General features: G+C 40.8%; 1 long non-coding RNA gene across 2 annotated transcripts in view; it reads left to right on the top strand.

Annotated features, from left to right (window-relative positions):
* The first annotated feature begins 490 nt into the window (after window positions 1–490).
* The window catches only part of LOC149218826 (uncharacterized), a 66,939-nt gene continuing 47,538 nt past the window's right edge, over window positions 491–19,891 (top strand). Inside the window, exons 1-2 of one of the 2 annotated variants that reach the window (XR_016249194.1) lie at window positions 491–1,727; window positions 2,076–2,152. This is a non-coding gene — a long non-coding RNA (uncharacterized LOC149218826). The remainder of the gene's footprint in view (window positions 1,728–2,075; window positions 2,153–19,891) is intronic. The other variant, XR_016249193.1, reaches the window with a different exon arrangement.

Here is a 19,891-nt window from a genome sequence, read left to right as displayed (position 1 = left end):
CCACACACACACACACATATATATATGACATTTGTGACTTTAACTTGCTTTCAGTAATGGCATTTGATTTGACATATTTTTATCACTGAAGCTATAAAAACTTGTATGTTTTTTTCCTGAAAATATGAAGTTATAACAAAATTCACTTAATTCTCTTTGCCAAACTTCACAGCCAATTTTATCATAATTTTTGTGCACTGGTGATTTTTTTCCTCAACTTTATTGGCACTGAATTCAAATATGAACACAAACAAAGAGACCTAGCCTACCATTACAGGGACAGTAGACAGTAAAACAATTGATAACTCATGCAACAGTAAATGCAGACCATGTCATAACAGTTGGACATTACAGCCTTCCCTCCATCTTCACTTTCATTGTGTATATCTTTGATTCTTTTATACATACTTTATATGAAATTTATGATTTTAACTTGTTTTCAATTTTGGCATTTAATTTGACATATTTTTTTCCGCTAAGTTATAAAAACATTTGTATCTTTTTGTCTGAAAATATGAAGCTTCAAAAAAATTCACTCTATTTTCTTTGCTAAAATTTATGGCAAACTTTATTGTATCTTTTTGCACAAGTGAATTCTTTTTCTGAATTTGATTTTTGGTGAGTTCAAATATGAACACAAATGATGAGACCTAGACTGCCAGTACAGGGACAGTTAAACAATTAATAGATTCGTGCAACAGTAAATGCAGGCAGCAGACCAGATCATAACAGTCAGAGTCCAGACTTTACAACCTCTCGCTCGTTCTCCCCTCTCACTGCATACCTCTTGATTTAGCCCTCTGGCAAGATAGGCAGTTAGTGCCAATGCATATATAAAACCCTCTTTCATTGGAACAGACAATTATAGCTTTCAGTATGCAAGCTGACTAACATTTGGTTTGAACCTTTTCTCTGAAGGAAAACCTCATGGGGAAATCCCCAGGAACTTCCCAACATTTTATGGATGGTATCCAGTGTAAATCCATTGGTGCTGATTATGATGTCTGACTTGATAGGGACGTCGAGTGACGCATGTAATCAAGGCAGCCAACCAGGGGATTGACCCCCAAGATCTCCTGCGTGAAAGTTAAAGCACCCAACCACTCAAACTAACCCACTGGTCTCTCAAGTTAATCTTGATTTCCATATGTAATCAATAATCAAATGTTCTATTAATATTTTAGTTGTTATAGAGATATATTTCTCAATTGTCTTAATAGAGAGTCCAATTCAATAGCCTGATATTTGCTCAAGTCTGATTGTATTGTAATTTACACGTTTTCACTAATAATATGATGATTGTTTCCAAGCAGGTAGATGTAGTTTATGGTTTTAGTTAATATTATTTGATGGGTTGAGATTGCGTTAAAGTAGTGTTTGAAATATCCATTTTTTACTTGAATGAATTTCTTACTATTGTTCATGTAGCAAATTGATGGAAGGTATTATAGGGTTTATAGTTAAACATGTATACAGATGTTGGCAAGATAAAGCTAGCAGAATTGTTTGAATGGAGCATTCACCTTCTGTAATGACTTGACTGAATGTTGAAGATACTTCGATCATCTCCTCTCAAAAGGACTATGAGTCAAAAGCACAGGGATCTTCTTCTAGCCAGCTGCAAAGATCAGGTGAATTAGCTGATCCAAAATCTGGAGAAATGACATCTTGCCCAGCTAATGCACAGGCATATATTTCAGTATCCAACCCATTAAGTTCTGACTTGGGTATTTAGTCGTCAACCTTTATCACGAATTTTTGTAGAGCAGGATACTGAATAAGTTATTGCTCTTCTAAAGTATCTCATATTGTATTCTTGAAATATTGTCAACCGATCTACATGAATCAAACTGTAAGGCTCAACTTTCTAGAGGTATAAAATCTCCATTTCTGAATATGGGAAATAAAGGCACATGCTAAATCATCGAAGGTTAATGTACAAAATATCAGGGGATTTTATCAAGTCAATTTCAAAAGTGTCTTTTGGCGAGACTCGTTCTTAACATGTTACATTGGTTGAAATTTGGCTCTATTTATCAGTGTTAACTTGATAAGTGGTATCCCTTTTCATGCAGGCATTGGCTAGAGTTAGTGCAAAATTTGAATGGTGTGCATTTTGATTCTTTTCAGTTGCAATGCTCTATTCGGCAAGGTTTCCTCTTTCTCCCTATATTTACGTGATTTTAAATGAATGCCCTCATCTGTTTGCTGTAGGCTGTTAAGAATGCAAGGTGAAATCAAAGGCATATAATTTTTTAGAGATATTGGGTTGCCAAAGTGTTTTTGGGCATGGTTTCACAGTGAATTTCAGTTTGTTTTTGTTATCATACAATCTTGCACCTTGGTGCAAAGCCTTATCAAGGTACAAAGATGAGTGGAACATGGAAGTGTTGCCACTGTCACCTAGAAAACTACTTCCTTCATTTTCGTGGAGAACAAGTCAAACATAAGGGAGATTTCCCTAGTAAAACTTAGTGTTCCGAAGGCAAGACAAATCAAATCTAAGGTAACCTATCGTACTACCCAAATTACCACCAACTGATTATGATCTATGAGTTATGGATTAGTTGGTTATTCAGAGTAAACTCTAGATGTAGGTTTATTCATTTTTAGGGCTGTTTTATAGGATTAAATTGTTAAGTGCTTATCCAATGAAAATTTATCTCAAAACAATTTGGATCTAAAAATTGCTTAATGCTGTCATAAAACTGGCATAAAAGATAAATAAATTACAATAGTAAACAAGTTATAACAGCAATATGTTTTGGCCATTTGAACAGATTATAAACGAGTGATTTTTAGGGTTAAAACAAGCGATAAAACTAGGGTTTATGTAACTTGTTAAATCTGAAACTTAAGGAGCATACAACAACCAATTATATCAAGTCGTCCAGCCCTAAACATGCAGCAATATAAATCATCAAGGTCGATTTTGCAAGAAAAATGATTTTTGTGTCAAAGACATGCAAAAAATACCAAGACACTAGGGTTTCTGTTGGTTTGAAATTGAATGCAAGCTATGAAAAACCTAGATTTACCCTAATAGAAAAGTAAAAAGAAATTCATATTTTGAGTTTATGATTAAGTAGATAATAAAAGACTAGTGCCTGCTTAATTTTAATTTTTTAGGTGGTCAACTAGTGTTCCTCTTAAGGATGTGTAAGTGAAAGTAGGGTGATACTTATGGTTTTCCATTACAAACCCTAACAAATCCCCCTAGTGCGTTGCAAGCTTCCATATAATTGAATGGGAAGATACTCCATTAGTAATCTTTAAAAAGCTTTGAAGAAGGGGTCTATCCAAGAAAAAGGAAAAAAGGTGCACCACCAACACTAGAGAAGCACAACCACACTTACATGTTAGTTTTTGATTGACTTGGTAGCATCAGATAGGTGTTCTAGTCTCCATTTGTGTCTAAGAGGCTAAGGAACACGAGATCTCCAAAACCCAGAAAAGGTTTCACAAGATAAGCTTGTGAAACGCCTTAATTAAATTAATTAGCCATCATTTAAATATTTTCTAAGTCTAACTTAGGAAAAGTGGTTAATCAAAGTGAATTAATTAAGGAGATCAACTTATGCTCTAGAGACTTCCAGAAAATGAGACAGATGAATTCTAAGATGATCTCAGCCATTGATGAGGATCTAATCATGGTTGTTGAAGCTGCTGCAAGAAATTATATGAGCAAGTTGATGGGATGGAGAAAGACACAAGAGGGGAGTGAGTTATCTTGGAAGATCAAGCTATTCAGTTGCAGTGATTAAGCAAGGAAGAGATTTTGAGCCAGATAAGGAGAGCAACAGTGATTGAGGGAGAAACAAAGGAGATTTTTGGAGAGTTTCCCAATAGTTTTCTAGTGCCAGAGAGGCAGGAAAAGGGAGGCTGAAATTATTCTGCAAAGATGCCAAATAGCCAGTATGCGCAGGCAGGAAACCCAGTGCGAGTGCCTGAAAGAGGGTTGTTTTAGTTGCTGAAGAACGGGAGATCAACTAGAAAGCAGAGCGAGTCATTTCCGAAGGAAGAGGGAAGCTGGACGACTCAGTTAGAGTTGAGTAGCAGGTAGTACGAATTTCCTAGGCCAAGTATTGCGAATTCCAGGCAGACCGAGTTGCTAGTGAGAGGGTTCGAGCAGGCCAGAGGGAGGCCAAATTGATTATAGAACAGAGAAAAATTTCTCTAGATATTTTTCCAGATTATTTCTGGAGGATTGATAGCAGGGCATCCAATTGTTAAATTTCCAAATCGCTGCATATAGAATAAATCCTCATCTGTTGCATCGATATTCCCTTCAAGATTTTTTTAGGGACGTTAGTCCAAAAATTTTGATGTCGATTTTTATGTGTGTGCATCTATTTCTCAGTTCCTAATCTTTTTTTTCCGCATCATATTTTATGGTGAAGATTGCAATTGTGAATTATTTGTTAATTGTCGTAAGCAATTAAACTGCTAACAGTTAGGAGAATAATATCCAGTATTTGCAATCAAGGAATTTTCACATGGTATTACAGCATTATTGATCAGATCGGAGGTTCAGAGGCGAAATATTAGTAGATCGTGCATTTAGAGGGAAATCTAAAGCATAGGATTCAGATTTGCATAGACCAAGCCAGGGAGTGCAAATCGCTGGGCAGGAAAATCAATTTCCGGAAGTAGAGTGCATGAAAAGTTTGATTTGCCCAGAGCAGAATTCTAGCGAGTAGTGAATTTGCTGGGAAGTAGTTCTGGTAAGTAGATCGGTGGATTCGTTGAGAAAATTTGAGCGCATAATTTTTTCAACTACAGATTTGTGTAGGGTAGGAAGAGAAATGCACATTGAGGGGATTTCAAGAATTCTCTAAGGGTTTCCAATTTCCAATTTTCAAGAGGAGATCTGAGATTTCCAGTAGTAGCAGGCCGAAGCAAGTAAATTAATTTGCCAGTGCGAGTTTGCTAGTTTGAGTTGCAAAGGTTACAGTTCGTGTGCCAGTCACCAGAGAAGGACATCCAAAAGGTAGAGCGAGCAGTCTTAGTGAGTAGATGAAGGCAATGTATTAGTCGGAGAAGGACATCTAGAGGTAGATCTGTGCATTCCTCAAGGAGTGCGAGTAGCAGAAGGGAGGTCGCACAGGAAGGAGGAGTTTTCCAGATCCAATCTCCAGTTTATTTGAGTTTCGCAGAGATGGCTACAGTAGGTCTTAGAGATCAGGATAAACTTGACAAATCTTATAACTTTGGTGTTTGGAAGGCCATGACGCTATTCTTGTTGGATGTGCATGGTCTGAAGGAGTTCGTGATAACAGTTGTAGTTGAACCGAAAGATCCTATCCAGTGTCTTGACTACAAGAAGGATATGGCCAAAGCCAAGAGGATGGTCCTAGACGGGGTTCAGGATCATATCGTCCCACATATTGCAGAGAAGAATACAACAAAGGAGGAGGCCATTGTGAAGCTATACCAGGATCCATCAGAGAATCTTTTTTACGATTCTCAAGGAGAAGTTGAGGACCACAAAGATGTAGAAGGGTGAAGACGTAATTTCCTATCTCACCAAATTTCAAAACATCTGTGATGAGCTAGCAACTGTAGGAGAGAATCTTGATGACAAAGAACTTGTGTGAGTTGTTATAAATGACTTTTCCAAAGAATGGGAAACTTTTGTTTAGGGGATTACTGGATAAGATAAACTGCCGACTTGGGAACACCTGTGGAGTGACTTCAGGAGGAGCTAAGGCTTAGTCTTGTCGAGGGTACTACCAATGGTAGTAGCAGGGGACCAAAGGTTGAGAAGGAAGAGGAGAATGTAGCCCTTGCTAGTAAGGGAAAGGCGAAGAAAAGTCCCAGCCAGGGACAAAACTCAAAGGGAGGCGAGAAGAAGAAAAAGGACATGTCGAAGGTCAAATGCTTTGGATGTGGTGAGTTTGGTCACTACATCACCCAGTGTCCAAAGAGAAAGAAGGACAAGAAGGGGCAAGAGCAGACGACAACTTCGACAGAGATAGATGAGTTGACCTCTAGGTTGGAGTAGTTTGCATTGATAGCGGCTATACCTCCAAATGGAGGCAGAGCACGATGCTTTAGAGTTGCAGATTTGGGCAGGGTCCATGGAAGATGAGAATCAATGGCAATATACTCTTCTCATGGATCATTACCTTAGCTACGGGGACCCATAGTATTCAGTAGCAGGAGGATCGAGATGTCAATAAGGCACAGCCAGATCTTGAGAGACAGTGCAGAGCTAGTTGTGGTAAAGATATTAGAGGGGCACAAAGACAGTTGGGCGCAATCAGATACTCAATAGAAAAAGCAGACCTGGTTGCATTCAGAGACTCAAGGGACAATTGCAGAAGCCAGTTGTAGGGACAGTAGATCAGTTCTTAGTTGTAGTAGTTGTAGCAACAGCAACATGAGATTAGATGTAGCATAAGCAGTGTTGGCAGTAGTGCAAGGAGGTACAATGTAGTGTCAGCAACAGTGTAGATGCCGAGTGATTCAACTATAGGGTTAGCAGGTGAATCAGAGTATGCTCAGTAGTTTGGTGGACAATGATAATATGTTACAGATGTTAGACACCAACAACGTGGTCTGACTACAGAGGAGAGATGTTGGAGTGGAGAGAACACCGTCGTCGCTAAGAGGGAGTGTTAGTTTTTGATTGATTTGGTAGCATTAGATAGGTGTTCTAGTTTCGATTTGTGTCTAAGAGGCTAAGGAACACGAGATCTCCAAAACCTAGAAAAGGTTTCGCAAGATAAGCTTGCGAAACACCTTAATTAAACTAATTAGCCATCATTTAAATATTTCCTAAGTCTAACTTAGGAAAAGTGGTTGATTAAAGTGAATTAATTAAGGAGATCAAGTCTGAGATGATCTTAGTAGTCGATGAGGATCTAATCATGGTCGTTGAAGCTCTAGCGAGAGATTATAAGAGCAAGTCAATAGGATGGAGAAAGGCACAACAGGGGAGCGAGTTTCTTGGTAGATCGAGCTATCCAGTTGCAATGATTCAACAAGAGGTTTTCAGCCAAAGGAGAGCATCAATGATTGAGGGAGAAATAGAGGAGATTTCTAGAAAGCTTCCCAAGTGTTTTCAGTGCTGGAGAGGCAAGAAAAGGGAGACAAAACTTATTCTGCAGAGGGGCTAAATAGCCAGTGTGAGTAGCCATAAAACCTAGTGCGAGTGCCAGAAAGAAGGTTGTTTCAGTTGCTAAAGGTTGGGAGATCACCCATAAAGTAGAGCAAATCATTTCTAGAGGCAGAGGAAGGTTGGAGGACTCAGTTAGAGCTGAGTATCAGGAAGTACTGATTTCCCAGGCCTAGTAGTGCGAATTCCAGGCAGGCCGAGTTACCAGTGAGAGAGTTCAAGCAAGCCAGAGGGAGGTCGAATTGATTGTAGAAGGGAGAAAAACTTCTCCAGATATTTTGCCAGATTATTTCTAGAGGATTGCTAGTTGGGCATCCAGTTGCTATAATTTCCAAATTTTTGCATAATAAAATAAACCCTCCTCTGCTACATTGGTTTTCCCATCGGGCTTTTTCCGATGACATTAGTCCAAAAATATTGGTGTCTATTTTTATCTGTGTGCATCTATTTCTTACTCCCTGATTTTTATTTTCCGCAACATATTTTATGGTGACGATTGTAATTGTGAATTATTTGTTAATTGCCGCAAACATTTAAAATGCTAACAATTAGGATAATAATATCCAATAATTGCAATCAAGGGATTTTCACATTACAACCATTCATAAACAAAATTCACTAAGATTAAAAGAGATTATTTTCTATTTTTGATTCATCCATAAAACCCTTGATCGAAGAACATTTATACAATTAGAAAGCATCCACAAGACATCATCCTAAAGAGAGTGCTTTTGATATCCATCCATAGTAAAAAGATCATACTAGTAGATGAGTAGTGTTTTCCCAAGTTCTAGCAATGAGCTACAAATGAGATAGCAACCCTCTCAATATAAAAATAATATTATCTTATATTTTAGCCTACAAGAATTTATAATACCATTATCTCTTTATAAAACCCTAGATATTATGTCAAAAATACTTAAACTAGTGAGGTGGCGGGGCCACCTATACAATAACATCTTAATACATCAGTGAATGAGTCAAAAGAATCCAAAGATGCTTCCCGAATCAAGGAAACTATCCTTAGTGTCAAGTCATCATCAACATGTGGAACAAATTCATAAAAGGTGAAAATGACCTCTTCCAAAGGTGTCCCACGAGTTGGTGAAATTTTTGTGATAATCTTCTTGCAGTAGATTTCAGAAACACCATAATTGTGTTAATTTGGAAGCTCAAGGACAAATTCCCTCCATTGGACATTATTCCTAATTCAGAGAGACCCAAAATTGCCTCTGGAACCACTCAATTTGGTTAAGGAAAAGTGTATTTTTGATGAAGAAACCCACAATGACACAAAAGTTAAGGTTGGCCTAATAGGTTAATTAGCTCTCCAACGTCTATAAATTCAAGTCAAGGAGCCTTATTTGGAGCCATCACATCAAGCATCTCTCTCTTCTCTCATTGGTTCGTACAATTTAAAATATTGCAGCTCATCTCCCACACGTGTGAGCAAGAGGAAGGATAAAATTGTAGGAGGCCGAAATCTGTTTTGACCAGCACTTTGACCAAGTTTGAATTTTGGTGATTGGGCATGAATTGGCTTGTTTTGACTTGGGCTTTTGGACTATTTAGGAGGACTAAATTTCTTGGCACAAAAATCGAGAATTTCTGGGAACTTTGACTGTGGTTGACTTTAGATCTGCAACTAGGGTTTTGGTTGCCTTTGATTGAAATTGAAGAAGATTTTTCACTGTTTTTTGGGGCACTTGGATCAGTTGAGAAGGCCGCATTCTTTGACTACTGATCGAGTTCATTTGGAGGACTGTTGACCATTGATCGTTGACTTCTTGCTGCTGCCATTGACTTTGACTAGTGTTGACTTTGGCCAGATTTGACTATTGGCTCATGTTTTGGATCTTGGTTGGTTGTTTTGTTGGATAAGTCAAAAGCTAGACTTTGACTCTTGTTGATGAATTTGGATCATTGTACTCTTTGTAGAACATTTTATGACAATCTAATAAGAGGAAGAATTTGAAAGGGTTTTCCCCTTATGGGGTTTTTCCCTGGTCATTGACCAAATCACGGTGTCTCTTGTTGTCTCTTATCGCTCATGGCCATTTACTGTTTTATCTACAATTGCTATTGTTTACTGGAAGATTAATTTGATTGCTAATCACAGTTAAGAATTGTGGCACTTGGATCAGTTGAGAAGACCACATTCTTTGACTGTTGACCGAGTTGATTTGGAGGATTGTTGACCGTTGATCGTTGACTTCTTCTTGCTGCTACCGTTGACTTTGACTAGTGTTGACTTTGGCCAGATTTGACTATTGGCTCATGTTTTGGATCTTGGTTGGTTGTTTTGTTGGATAAGTCAAAAGCTATACTTTGACTCTTGTTAATGAATTTGGATCATTGTACTCTTTGCAGAACACTTTATGACAATCTAATAAGAGGAAGAATTTGAAAGGGTTTTCCCCTTATGGGGTTTTTCCTTGGTCATTGACCAAATCATGGTGTCTCTTGTTGTCTCTTATCGCTCATGGTCATTTACTCTTTTATCTACAATTGCTATTGTTTACTGGAAGATTAAATTGATTGCTAATTGAAGTTAAGAATTGGGCTAAAGTAGTTGTAACAACATATAGTAGTGGAAAATTAACATGGTATTAGAGCTAAGGTGAAGAGGAAAGCCCAAAGAGACAAGAGACTAGAGCAATCATACTTGAAAGAAGCTGAAGGAGCCTGTTTGAATTGGACAAGATGACTACCTCTTTCTTCAAGGATAATGAGAAGTTGGGTGACTCATCAAACTTTGCTGCATGGAAGATTAGGTTAGAAGTTATATTGGATGACAATGATGTTTTGGAATATGTGCAAGGAAAGGTTCCTGAGCCTCCGGAGAATGCTCCTGCTACCACCAAGTCCAAGTACAAGAAAGGTGAGATCAAGGCAAAGAAAATTATTATTGATGGTTTGCAAGATCATTTACTTGTTTATGTTGGTAACTTGAAGAAGTCCAAGGACATGTTTGATAAGCTTGTAGGGATGTATCAAGTCAACAACTTGAACCACATCCTCTCCTTGAAGAACAAGCTCAAAGAAATGAAGATGAACAAGGGGGAATTTGTACAATCTTACATCATGAGGGTGTCTCAATTAAGAGATCAATTGCAAACTGTTGGTGAGCCCGTATCTGATAGAGAGTTGGTGATGATCACTCTTCAAGGTCTTCCTCCTATGTGGGAAACCTTCATTACCACCATAAGCAACAATAACAAGCTCCCAACATTTGATGAGCTCGTTGGACAATGCACTCAAGAAGAAGCCAGGATGATTGCCTGTGGAAGAATTCAAAAGAATGAAGAAGGAGAGCCAACTGCCTTTGTTGCTCAAGACAAGAAGAGGAAAGGTAGAGGAGGACCATCTAATTCAAGGAAGTCTGCTCCAACACCCCAGACTCTCGTAGAAGGAAACCAAGAAGAGACAAGGACATGTCAAAGATTGAGTGTTACAATTGTCATAGGTTTGGTCACTATGCTCAAGATTGCCGAGAAAGAAGGGATGCTCCAAGGTCAAGATACAACAACAATCGTGGCTTCAACAATAGTAGGTTCAATAATAGGAGAAGAGATGATCGAAGAGGAAGAGATGATAGAAGAAGAAGAGATACTCCAGATGATCGAGAAGAAGACCATCGTCCTCAAAAGAAGTCAATAAATTCCTGGTATGAAAGTAATGCCACTGCTAGTCAATCTGAGTAGATTCTTATTTCTCCCCTCTCTAGTTCTTCTCTTCCAGATTCATATGATAGTTGGCTAGTAGATAGTGGGGCTTCTAGAGACTTCTCCGGGTATAAGGAGGTCCTCTCAAATCTGGTTGAGAGGGAGACAATTTTGAAGATCATTCTTGGAGACAACACTGAATATCCTGTGAAGGGCCTTGGATCTGTCAAATTTTATTTGGACTCTAGGGAATTTGTTATTCTTCATGAAGTGATGTATGTTCCGGAACTAAAGAAGAACCTGGTATCTATTTCTGCTTTGGAAGACAAAGGAATGAGAGTAGCCTTCATCAAAGGAAAAGTCCTCACCTGGCCGAAGGAATCCTGAATGAAAGATGCCTTTACATTGGGATCTAGAGTAGAAGGACTCTATAGAGTCATTGGAAGACCTGTGCTGGCAATGGTCCATGACACTAACTATCAAAGTGAGCTGTGGCACGGAAGATTGGCACATCTACATTATGGAGCTCTTTCGAAATTGAAGAAGTTAGTCTTTGGGATTCCTGATGTTCAAGCTAGGCATGATGGAGTTTAGCTAGGGTGTGCTAGTGGAAAAAAGACAAGGGGACCATTACCCTCTAGTAAGAATAAGACTAATGACATCCTCCAACTCATTCATTCTGACCTATGTGGATTGATCCCTGTCCATTCCCTTGGTGGTCATCTCTAATGCATAACTTTCATTGTTGATTTTGTTGATTTTTGGGTAGCATCAGATGTGCTCTAGCTCCGAAATTTTGTGGAGGGGCTAGAACCCATGAGATCTCCAAGACCCAAAAATCGTTTGGAGAAATTCCACCCGGAGTGCATGTTATTCAAATAATGAATTATTTTTAATGGTGCCTAAGTTAAAACTTAGGAAATTAAATTAATTAAAGTGAATTAATGTAAATATGGGTGAGAAGCTTCTAAGTGACGAGGATAAAGTCTAATTTAATCTTAGCCGTTGATTAGAGATTAGATCACAATCGTTGATTTCTCAATAGGAAAAGTATAAAGGAAGGCTTGGGGTCAGTTGGAGAATACACACAGCGAGTGCAGCACTTGAGCTAGATCGAAATTCTGGGGCGTGGTTTGCTGAGAATTTCAGAGTAAGCTTCTAGTGCAGAGAGGGGCAGTTCGGCAATGGGACTTTCGTCTAAGGCCGAGACTACATAATAAAGAGGCAGTGCAACACCAAGGAGAGACAATACAGCTCCAGGAGGGTGATGCAGAAGCTAGAGGGGTTGATGCAGTCATGCAGAGGCAACACCGGGGTTTCTGTGAGGCAGATTGGGCATCAGTTCAGCAGATCGATTTTTGAGCTGGGAAGGCTCACTGGGAGGGTGACGCAGCTCCTAAAGGAGGTGATGCAGTTCCAGCGCAGAGCTGGGAGCAACCATCGCTGCACAGCACCGGGGACAGCGCAGTCACCTACGGGGTTTGTTCATCCAATTGCTCGATTCGCCAAAATATCTGTCTTCGGATAGAGGTACTTCTGCTAGGTTTATTCTCTGTTGGGCGAGCTGGATTTGGCACCTTAGTTGTATTAAAAAATATGCTTAATAACAAAACCCTCATATCTGCTGGACCGGTTTTCCCACATTGGGTTTTTCTCGGGGACATTTATTCCAAAAATAAGTGTGTCCTTTGTGTGGTTGTCTCATTTATTTTTCAGTACTTGATTTGTATATTGGTATAGCCTGCAGTGTATTTGCATTAATATTTTCTGAATAATTCTGAAAATAACTTGATGAACACAAGTACGCAATGCAAATCAGTTGAGCTGCAATAGGATTTCTGATTTGTTAGATTTAGAAATTTTCACATGGTATCAGAGCGATTGCAGATCAAGGAGGACTGAAGCCATCAACGAAAGGACAGAGGAAAATCTGTGCGTGAAGGCAACTGTCCCGAGAGACTGTGCAATTTGAGGCCAAGAGAGCAGAGGAGGGGTGACAGTCACCAAGGGAGGCTCACGCAGAGCCTGCATCAGCTTGATTAGGTGACGCTGTTGCTGCAGAGGGCAACGCAGTGGTTATTGGGCCAGCGTAGAGACTGTTGAGTCTCGGTTTTCTAGTTGCTGGGGGTGCAGCATAGATTTTATCTGGAGTTGTTGGTGGGGTGCTGATTCTGTTGGTGCAGAACAATACCTAGTGGGGAAGAAGCAAAGTAGAGGGAATTAGTTCCTCAAAGATTTCTTGCCAAGAAATCTAGATCTAGTGCTGAGTAGCAACAAAGAGAGATTAGAGAGGGGTGGTTCGACAGTGGTTAGCAGAAGGATTTCCGTGAAGGAAATCGAAATTCAGAGGGAGTTTGTTTTAGAGGATTTCTAGTGCCAAAGAAATCCAGATCCGAGTTTTTTGCTAGGGCAGCAACGAAAGAGGAAGAAGAGAACCAATTCAACATTCATTTGGCAGAGATGGCAGCTGCATCTCCAGGAGGGAGGTGGGCTGATATAGAAATGTAGTTCGATAGAACTACATAAGGGAAGGATCCTTGAGGTGCCCAAGCTCTTCGATCACATACGACTATGGGAGCCCTTAATGACAGTAACAGAACAACGGGAGTCAATTGGTGTGAGGGATGATGGAGCAACAGTGGCAGAGCTAGAGCGCCAAAGTCTGAAGCAACGCAGTGGAGTGTTGCAATAGTGCGGAAGGCATAGAGCAGATACAATAGCAACACAGTAGCATCAAAGGGGCAACACAGATTAGCAACAGAGGTAGCTTCAGCGTCAAGGGGCATCCAGACTGACCAACATGTCAGCTTTTGGGTGGCTTTTCAGTTGCTTACTTCTCAGCAACTGAGTTGCAGTGCAGCAGTTAGTAGTGGTAGTGCTATGGGCAACATGATGTAGCATATTGAGAGGGAGTTGCAGTACGGATGCAACAGTGACAGTGGCAGTGTCATGGGCAGCAGTACAGATTGCTGCAGCGTAGTGGATGAAGGGTAGCAGGCTGAGCATTAGCAATGCAGAGGACTGATGCCGTGGATCAGTGTGATACTTCTGTTGGGCAGTATCACTAGAGCACATTCCTCGCTAAGAGGGAGTGTTGATTTTTGGGTAGCATCGGATGTGCTCTAGCTCCGAAATTTCGTGGAGGGGCTAGAACACATGAGATCTCCAAGACCCATAAATCGTTTGGAGAAATTCCACTCAGAGTGCATGTTATTCAAATAATTAATTATTTTTAATGGTGCCTAAGTTAAAACTTAGGAAATTAAAATAATTAAAGTGAATTAATGTAAATATGGGTGAGAAGCTTCTAAGTGACGAGGATCAAGTCTAATTTAATCTTAGCCGTTGATTAGAGATTAGATCACGATCGTTGATTTCTCAACAGGAAAAGTATAAAGGAAGGCTTGGGGTCAATTGGAGAATACACACAGTGAGAGCAACACTTGAGCTAGATCGAAATTTTGGGGCGTGGTTTGCTGAGAATTTCGGAGTAAGCTTCTAGTGCAGAGAGGGGCAGTTTGGCAGCGGGACTTTCGTCCAAGGTCGAGAATACATAACAGAGAGGCAGTGCAGCACCAGGGAGAGACAGTGCAACTCCAGGAGGGTGACATAGAAGCTAGAGGGGCTGACGCAGTCACGTAGAGGCAGTGCTTGGGTTTCTGTGAGGCAGATCAGGCATCAGTTCAGTAGATCGATTTCTGAGCCGGGAAGGCTCACTGGGAGGGTGACACAACTCCTAGAGGAGGTGACGCAGTTCTAGCGCAGAGCTGGGAGTAGCCATCGCTGCACAGCACTGGGGACAACACAGTCACCTGTGGGGTTTGTTCATCTAGTTGCTGGATTCGCCAAAATTGTTGGAAATACTGAGAGGGGGGATGAATCAGTATTTCTTTTTCTCACTATTGTTTTACTAGTTAAAACATATATGTTCAGAACACAAAATGAACAGCAGGAATAAATGCTTTTATTAATATAACTGTGTAGTAAAATAAATACAATAAATAGATTGTCACACTTGGTTGCCAAGCTCCAACTTGGATTTTGGTGAGGCTCCAACCTCCTGAGCACCAACTCTATTTTGCCAAGACACTAATCTTGGACTTAGGAGCACCAACTCCCAAGGACTTCAATCCTGTTCTATTCTGAGGCTCCAACCTCTTTGGTATACATGGTATACACTGGTGTGCTGCTGCGCTCTTTTCAGCTTCCACTGCTTCTGCTGCCCCCTTTTCTTCTGCTGCTTTCACTATCTCATGCTCAGGTTATACCGTTCACGAACGACAACTCAGTTCTCTGTTTTTGCTGCTTTTATATGCTCCATGCCCCTGTCCATTCGTTTCCTCTTACGTGCTGGCTCTTTGGCTTCCTCCTCACTTGATCGCTTGACACTTCGGCTTCCATTTCTTTGCTTTCCTTTTTTTTTTCTTACAGGCTTTATCGGTGCTTTTAATCACCCATCGGAAGCCACCACCCGAGCGTTTTAATCACCCATCGGAAGCCAGCACCCGAGCGTTTTATCAACCATCGGAAGCCACCAACCGAGCCTTTAATCAACCATCATCGAGCGCTTTAATCAACCATCACTGAGCGCTTTAATCGACTATCGGAAGCCACCTTTTATTCGGCGCTTTCTATCAATAATCAACCATCGGAAGCCACCACCCGAGCCATTAATCAACCATCACACAGGCTTTATCAACCATCGCACAGGTTTTAATATATACCTTAACCCCGCGGCCATGTATCATATAATACACGGAAAACATTATAAACCCCCGCTCTAATTCAAATGCCGGACTTCAATTATTATGCACCCGCCTTTACAATTATCGGTGGGTCCGGATTTCGGCAGTCGCAATAACTCTTAAGCCCAGACCTCCGACGAGGTGCGGACCCGATATGGCTTTAGACTCCCTTTAATATTGTTTCGGGTCCGATGAACATCGGCGTTCGCTGTAAACAATAGAACAGCCTCCTCCGATGCGACGGACCCGACACCCTTTTATGATCCAGCCTATTCAAATTTCGGCTCCGTCAATTCGGCGAGTTCACCTCGGCGACTTTGTAATACAAAGGGTCTGCGGACCCGACACTCCTTTAAGCTCCCTTCTAAAGAGATTTCGGGTCCGGCCTATCGGCAGTTCCCTATTGGCAAATTTGCAATGTAATGGGTCTGCGGACCCGATGCTCCTTTAGGCTCTGTTTTATAATATTTCGGCTCCGACTGTCGCTCTCCCACTTCGAAAGGTTGAAAGTTCATTCCGGACCCGAAACTGTTATTAACTCCAATCTACAGTATTTCGGCTCCAGGTTATCAGCGATATCACATATCGCATCCCCCGATCCTTCCGACGCGATCGCTCCGATATGCCGATTGCCGATTAGATCTCCGCCGTCCATTATTCCTTCAGATCGGACGGTCAGCGCTAAATCGCATATCGCGTCCACTCTCACCCCTAAGGGTTCCGATACGATATCGCTGCTATTTGCCTCCACTCCCGATAATCGTTAATACATGCATATGTGGGTTTTCATTGCCCGAACAATCGCCCGATAGTATTAATGAAAGCATATATGGCTCAACAGCTCCCGATAATGTTGTCTGAGGCATATATGGCTCTGTTTGCTTCACTTGCTCCTGTAGCTCCTCCGATGGCTCTGTATGCTCCTCCTTTTTGGCATATACCGATGGCTCTATATATATTGCTCCTCTTGGCTCCTCTTTCTCCATCTGCTCCTCTCGGTCCACTCTGTTTGCTCCTGTAGCTCCTCCGATGGCTCCTCTTGCTCTGACACTCCTTCTATATGGCTCCTCTTGCTCTGGCACTCCTCCGATATATGTGGCTCCTCTGGCTTGGTCCGCTCCTCTTGGCTCCTTTTGCTCCTCTTGGCTCCGATATGCTCTGTCTCCTCCTCTTGAATATTGCCATATTGACATCAATGACAATCTGTGTCCAACAATCTCCCCCTTTGTTATTGATGGCAATATTCTTCTGCTTTCTCCCCCTTTGACATCAATGGCAAAGGAATGCATACGAACTCCCCCTGTCGAACTGCTCCCCTTGTCCTGCTGCATCTTTATGAATGAACTTGAGTGATGATAAAGAAATAACCCCCATCTTTTGTCGCAGATGTTCGAATGCTTCCCGAGGAAGAGGTTTTGTGAAAATATCAGCTATCTGCTCCTTAGTACTGATATATTCCAGAGCGATGTTTTGTTCAGCTACTTGCTCACGGAGGAAATGATACTTGATTGGTATGTGTTTGGTTCTTGAGTGCATCACTGGATTTTTGCTGAGACTGATAGCACTAGTGTTGTCACAATAAACAGTAATTGGTTGATCTGTACATATGTTGACATCCTTTAGCGCTTCCTTCATCCATAGTATCTGAGTACAATAGTCTGCTGTAGCAATATACTCGGCTTCGGTTGTGGATAATGATATGGATGACTGTTTTTTGCTGAGCCAGGATACCAAACAGTCTCCTAGGAAGAATGCATTTCCACTAGTACTTTTCCAATCATCTATATTTCCAGCCCAATCAGCATCGGTGTATGCAGTTACAGTCAGTGTTGAGCTCCTTGGGTACCAAAGACCGAAATCTGAAGTTCCCTTCAGATATCTGAGGATTCTTTTTACGGCTAATAAATGGGATTGTTTGGGAGCCGATTGAAATCTTCCCACCATTCCTACTGCTTGCATTATATCCGGTCGTGTAGCTGTTAAGTATAGGAGGGCTCCAATCATTGACCTGTAATGAGTTGCATCTACTAGAGGGGAGTCATCATCTTTGCTCAGTTTGCAGTTTGTGGTCATGGGAGTGCTCATGGGTGCACAGTCCTCCATTCCATATTTTTTGAGCATGTCTTTTAGATATTTGGCTTGAGATATACACAATCCTGCTCTGGTTTGAGATACTTGAAGTCCAAAGGAAGTGGGACAGCTCTCCTATCATTGACATCTCAAATTCTTTTGCCATGCTTTGAGAAAATTCATGGCTCATTTCATCATTATTACTAGCAAAAATCAGGTCATCGACATAAACAAGAGCAACTAGTAACTTACCTTGATCTGTCTTTATGTATAGATTGCTTCCAGCCACTCCCTTTTTGAAGCCTTGTTGTTGGAGATAGTTATCCAGTCTTGCATACCAAGCTCTAGGAGCTTGTTTCAACCCATACAAAGCCTTTTTCAACTTACAGACTAGGTCCTTTCCTGCTGTCAGATCAAAACCTTCTGGCTGCTCCATGTAGACTTCCTCCTTGAGTTCCCCATTTAGAAATGCTGATTTCACGTCCATTTGATAGATTTTGAATCCTTTCGAGCAAGCAAATGCTAAAAACATCCTGATAGCTTCCATATGGGCCACTGGTGCAAACGTCTCTTCAAAGTCAACTCCTTCAATTTGCGAATAGCCTTTGCAAACAAGTCTTGCCTTGTTTCTGATAACCTTTCCTTCCTCGTTCATTTTATTTTTGAACACCCATTTGGTTCCTATTATGTTTTTGTCCTTCGGACGAGGTACCAGCTCCCATGTCTTGTTCTTCTCAATTTGGGACATTTCTTCTTCCATTGCTTTTACCCAATGAGGATCCTTACTTGCTTCTGTGAATGTTTCTGGTTCTATCATAGATAGGAGGGCAATGGCTTTTCTCTTGGGTGAGGTTGTTATCCTTCTTCTAGTCTGCACACCTTCATCTTTATCGCCAATGATCTGTTCTTCCGGATGATATCTTTCTACATACTTCATCTTTGAAGGGGTATGAGGTGGTTCTCTTTCCTCTTCTTCTTCTTCATCATCTATCTCTTCTTCTTTAGGTTCTTCTTCTTCAATGAGAAAGTCATCTTCTTGTTCTTCAATTTCCTTTTCTGGAAGATCTTCATCAACCTTTACATCGATGCTTTCCACTATTTTCTTCAGTCGAAAATTGTAGCACTTGTAAGCCTTGCTTCGTGGAGAATATCCAAGAAATATCCCCTCATCAACCCGAGAATCAAATTTTCCAGGTGAACCATCATTTATTTTTATGAAGCACTTGCTTCCAAATATTTTGAAATACTTCACCGAAGAAGGTCTCCCTTTCCATAGCTCATAAGGAGTTTTGTCACAATTTGGTCTCAATTGAGTCCGATTCAATGTATAGACAACTGTCCCTACTGCTTCCCTCCAAAATTTAGGTTGTAGATCTGCTGCTAACAGCATGGTTCTTGCCATTTCTTGGACAGTTCGGTTTCGTCTTTCAACTACCCCATTTTGCTGAGGTGTTCTGGCAACCGAGTATTCCCTTTTAATTCCATGAATATTGTAGAACTCTCTGAACTCGTTTGATGTGAATTCTCCTCCTCTGTCTGTTCTGAGACACTTAATTTTTGAATCTTTTTCATTTTCTACAAGGGCTTTTAGATTCTTAAAACACTCAAAAGTTTCAGATTTATACTTTATGAAATATATCCACATCATTCTAGTATAATCATCAACAAATAATACAAAGTACCTTTCTCCTTGGAGTGCTTGATTTCTAGTTGGCCCAGGCCCCACACACATCAGCATGTATGATCTCCAAAGGCTTTGATGTATAGTGTTCCTTTGTCTTGTGGCTGGTTCTGGTCTGTTTTCCATGTTGACATGGACCACACACTGCTTGATTTGGTTTGGACAACCTTGGGATGTCTTGTACAACTTTGATCTTGCTGATATTGACCAGATTTTCGAAGCTGGTATGTCCAAGTCTCTTGTGCCACAACCAACTCTCATCTGCCTGACTCAAGTAGCATTTGTTCTCCTGAATCTTGTTCAGAACGTAAATATTGTCTGGTGTTCTTACTCCTTTTGCCACAAGTTTCCCAGAGACAGAGTTCCTTATTTCACAGTCTTTGGTGCTGAAGACAACCTTATGTCCTTGATCACAAATTTGGCTGACACTCAGAAGGTTGTGTTTGAGTCCGTCAACCAGCAGAGCATCTTGAGCTTTTCCTTTTCCATTGATCAGAGTAACTGTTCCTCTTCCTGCAATTTTGCCAGTTCCGCTTCCAAAGGACACATTCCCTTCCTTTTTGCTCAGTGAGATAAATTTCCTTCTGTCTCCTGTCATGTGTCTGGAGCA

This window comes from Pinus tabuliformis, chromosome Q (genome assembly GCF_031772625.1).
Source record: "Pinus tabuliformis cultivar Carrire ecotype Pingquan chromosome Q, CPIR1, whole genome shotgun sequence".
In the NCBI taxonomy this organism is placed as follows: domain Eukaryota; kingdom Viridiplantae; phylum Streptophyta; class Pinopsida; order Pinales; family Pinaceae; genus Pinus; species Pinus tabuliformis.
Note: the sequence above shows the minus strand (reverse complement) of the source record. Positions and strands in the feature narration are given on the sequence as shown.